General features: G+C 42.2%; 1 protein-coding gene across 1 annotated transcript in view; it reads left to right on the forward strand.

The window, feature by feature from the left end:
- The window catches only part of EXOC6B (exocyst complex component 6B), an 859,602-nt gene that overhangs the window by 810,185 nt on the left and 44,486 nt on the right, over positions 1–4,931 (forward strand). The window lies entirely within an intron of this gene.

Consider the following 4,931-nt stretch of genomic DNA (forward strand, 5'->3'; position numbering starts at 1 on the left):
TGAAAAAACAAATTTTTTTTTTTTTTTTTTTTTTTTGTTAAAGAGCGTTTATCACTTTCATATAATAAAGTTACACCACTTGATAATAAAGTTACACCACTTGGGGGAAAAGTTATACACAAAGATGTAAAACTCATTCTACTCTTATATACGTATCCATTTCACCTTGTGTTCCAGCATACTCTACTTAGGAATACCTCTCTTTATTATAAAAATGTTTCCTTATTTTGTCCATCAGTAGCTTCTAGTTAGCTTTTTGGAGCCTTAGTGACAAATGTATTGAGGTCTCTCCCTGTGTCCCTCATTGTGGTAGGCATTGTAAGTTTCAGGCTTCAAAGTGTTGACTTTCTATTCTAAAAGATACAAACATACATAGACTCTATCAGAGTCTGGTTTACTGACATAATCAGCTATTCAGTTGTGAGGGACAAACAGTTGAAGAATAGAAAACTGTGTGATAGAGTGCTTCCTGTGTACTATAAACAATAAGTACAACTGGAGTTCAGAGAAGAGATAAATCTAAAAAGCTGATAGTAGTATTCAAGAAGGTTTCCTAGAGAACATGAGGACTTAGGCAGCGTCTTGAAAGATGGTAGAAAAAAGAGAACATTCCAATCAGTCTGACTCTCTTGAGGTTTTGTAGATTTACTTAATTCTGTAGTTCTACGATTCCGCTTTCATATTGAGAGATGCATTGAATCAGACAGACCTGGGTTCAGATCCAGACTTCTTAGTTTCCTGTTGTTAGGTGCTGTTGAGTCACTTCTGACCCATAGTGACCCTGTGTACACCAGAACAAAAGGCTTCCTACTCTTGTGCACCATCCTCACTTTCCTTACTATATTTGAACCCATTGTTGCGGCCACTGTGTCAATTCATATTGTTCAGTGTCCTGACCATCTACTTTACCAAGCATAATATCCTTCCATAGGGACTGCGCCCTCCTGATAGCCTGTCCAAAGATGTGAGACGAAGCCTCATCATCCTCACTTCTAAGGAATATTCTGGTTGTACTTCTTCCAACACAGATTTGTTCATTCTCCTGGCACTCCATGGTATATTTAATAATCTTCACTAATACCATAATTAAAAGGCATCCATTTTTCTTCACGCTTCCTTATTCATTGTCCAGTTTTTGCATGCACATAAAGTCATTAAAAATAATGTGGCTTGGGTCAGGTGCCAGAGTAACATTTTTTTTTTTTTTAACCCTTTAGAGATTTTTTGCAGCAGATTTGCTCATGCAATACATCTTTTTGTTGTTGTTGCTTGTGGATCCAAGTAAAATGCTTACGAGCATTGTGATTTTCAGCAATTGCTTCATTTCTCAGTGCCTCAATTTCCTCATCTGTAAAATGGGCATGATAATCGTGACTTCTTTCTAGAATTCAATGAGATAGTACCAACAAAGCATTTAATATAGTACCTGGCCCACTTTTTGCTTTCAACAAATGTAATTTTTATTATGTCCCTTCCCCCTCCCCCCTTCCCATGTTTCACTCAGAAATCTCTTGCATTTTCTAGCTCTTGGCACTGGCTTGCCTTACTTCAGTTTGAGTATCCTTTCCTGATTCCTCGCTGCCCTATTCACTCTGTCTCCTTGCTGGCAGCTAGCACCCACATGTTGTGTGATAACAGCCCCCTACTGCCTGCAGCCCTCACCTGTTCACACTCCTGCATTTACCACCAAACATAGAACTCACATTAAGAGACAGGAACCGGATCCAGATCTGAGTTTTGGAAATAGGTTGCCCTCTGAGTCAAATGTTGACTTTTGATCTCCCATATCAAATCTAAATCTCCCCAGGATCACCCTGGCTCCATGGCCATTTCACATCCCAGTTCAGCATTGTGTGTCGGAAGCAATGCCTGAGCATTTCCAAAGGTCAGCTTTCTGACTCCTGGCTGATTCTCACCAGCAACAGAAGCCGAGCTAAGTCATCAGCTGCTTTCCTCATGTGGATGAAACTGGGCTTTGCTGCTTTTATGAATAGGATCATGCCAACTGTAGAAACAATGAGCTTCTTTAGCACCTCTGCCCACTGCCGTAGGGTAACCAGAGACAGAATGACTCCTTTCCAGAGGTACCTTTGCTGGCTGGCCAGAGTCTATCACCTCAGTCTGGGCTTCCTGACCACTTTTTACAATTCTTTTGGATCAAGTAGAGTACTCCCTGGCCTTTTCTGGGTATAGAGGTCTCATTGTTTAATGGTCAAGACAAGCTGTTTGCAGGCGTACTTTGGCTTACGAATCCTAGAGGGCTTAGCAAACTTTGCTTCAGTGGAATATCTTTTTTTTATCCCCCCTACTTCAGGCATAAAACAGTGAATCATAGAAATAAATGTTCTGAGGTCATCTGGTCAGTCTCCTGGGTACAGCCACAGGGTGTTTCCTTTAGAACACGCTCAAGTCTTTGTCAGTCTGTTTAAAGGTCCCAGATGTTGGTGCTCCCTTCTTTCTCATAGAAACTTGAAGAATAAACCAACCAGTGTTTTCGTACATGTTTCTTTCCTCTGCTTGCTTCCCTGTCAGTTTCTCCCATCCCATGTAACAAGCCCATACTAGGAGTATCTCATTCTTTCTTAGGCAGAAATAGTACTTCAAGTATTACTTCGACAAGCCAAGAGCAAGGGCAGAACAGGTTTGTGTTTCACCTGAGAACTTTCACACTCCCTGGAAATAGGACCAGGAGCATCTAAGCTCTTCTGTTGAGTTCTAGGCTTTTGAAGTTTTTTGGAGCTTTCGTTTCTCTCACATGGCCAAATTTCTTTCCCTTTCTTTCTGGGACACCGATATGATATTTTGTCTTTGGTCCATAGCTGTGAAAAGGAACTGTTTGTTTGACTATGGGTTTCCCTTTTTTACCCACCCCCTACCACAAACCCATTGCTCTCTTCCTCTCCCAAAGAAGAAAGAGGAAAGCAAGCCACAATAATCCTTCTGTAAATTTATGGCCACTCTGTAATGTTTAATCACAGCTACGTGACTGGGGGCTTCAGAGCAGGCGTACAAGTTCAGCGCAAGGTGAATCTTGTCTGAGATAATCTGAAAGTTCATTTAGAGGTGAGGGCAGCAGCCTCTTGCAGACGGGTGAGGTTAACAGGAGGTCACCTGCTTTTTTTTTTTTTTTTCCTTCTGGTCTTCTCCTCTTTAATGTGTAAACAAAGGGAAAATGTAACTTCCAATGAACTTGGCATATGTTGTGCTCACGCTAATCTTGGCCAGGCCAACTATAAACAGTCCAGTATCCTGTAGCTGAGCCTTTCCACCCATTCTCCCCCTTTTGGAGAGCATGAAGAAGCACCAACAGAAAGCACAGACTAGCACCTTATGAGGCCAGGCCTGGTGCCCCAAGGAACCTCAAGGAATACTCTAGGACCCAAGAGGAGTTCAAGTAGAGGTATCTGCTCTGATGTATGCAGGGCCTAGCCAGGACGTTGGTTTCTTACAGTGTTTTCCCACACTGTCAACACACTTAGCAAGCACTTTCTCCCCTTCACTGTAGAGTTGCTAAACACTAAGAAGATGAAGAGGGACAAGTCCTTAAGGCGTTTGTCCTTAGACTCAAAGGCCAGAATACCTACTATCTGGTCTTACAGGTGAAAGAAAAAGGTGAAGGAAACAGGCTTGGCTGGTATCCAGACAAGGCTGTGAAAACAACTTCTGGTTAGAACTCTGTCAGAAGTTCTCCACTAGAATGCCATGCTATGGTTTCCAGCCCGTTGGCAGAGATGTCTCTAGGCCAGAGAATTCCAGAAGCCTGTAGAGGGGTCCCATCGCCTGAGATTCAACAGCTTATAGAACACTGGCCACTTTGAAATCTGACCAACTCTTATTTGCCTGAAACACAGTTCCTTGGCATTTCAGAGCTTTTGGGCCAGTACAGACATGCTTGGAGAACATACCTCTAGTGTACCTCAGCAGCTCTCTTGGGAACATGGGAGTGTAATTAACACTCCAATCAGTATCTGGTGACTTATCTGTAGCAAGTACTAAATTTCACACCAACTTCTAGAACCCCTAGTTCATTTGAGGAGTATTCAGAGAATGTGAGCTTTTTTTCCCTCTTCACTTAGCTCCAGACAATTTCAGTTTTATGACTTGGTAAAGGAAGTCCATCAACCAAGAAGAAACAGCCTTCAGTTGTAAATTATTATTGCACTATGCTTGGTATCACTATGACAAGAAAATAGACATTCCCTTGACTATTCTTGGTGCTGGAGTCCTGGTGTGGCACTGTGGGGTAAGTCATGGGACTGCAAGGTTGGTTTGAACCATAAAGTTGGCATTTCAAACTCACTAGTCACTCCTTGGAAACCCCATAGAAAGTTACTATGAGTTGAAACCAACTCAACGGCACTTAACAACAACACCTCTGTTCTTGATGCTAAGCATTTCATAGCTACGATTGACTCAGTCCTATGTCAGGTAGAAGCGAGAAAATGATAGATCCTGCCAATAAGCAGCTCATAATCTCCCATGCGGGCAAGAGAAAAGAAATACATTAAGTTAAAATATAATATGATGCTGCCAAATAAGATTATGCCTGGGACTGATTGATAAAGGCTTCTTAAAAATGGAAGGAAACTGGATATGACAAAAAGACAAAGTTGTGGGTGATAAGGTTGTGTGCTGTGGAGTTGGTTCCAACTCATAGCAACCCTATCCTAGGTTTCAGGGGCTGTAAATCTTTACGGGAACAGAAAGCCTCATCTTTCTCCCATGGAGCAGCTAGCAGTTTTCAACTGCTGACCCTGAGGTTAACAGCCCAACTTGTAACCACTACATTACTTGTTGTTGTTAGGTGCCATCAAGTCAGTACCAACTCATAGCAACCTTATGAATAGTAGAACGAAACACTGCCCGATCCTGGGCCAACCTCACTACTGTTGCCACGCTTGAGTCCATCGATGCTGCCACTTGGCCTATCC

Source organism: Chrysochloris asiatica, unplaced genomic scaffold (assembly GCF_000296735.1).
Source record: "Chrysochloris asiatica unplaced genomic scaffold, ChrAsi1.0 scaffold00052, whole genome shotgun sequence".
Lineage (NCBI taxonomy): Eukaryota > Metazoa > Chordata > Mammalia > Afrosoricida > Chrysochloridae > Chrysochloris > Chrysochloris asiatica.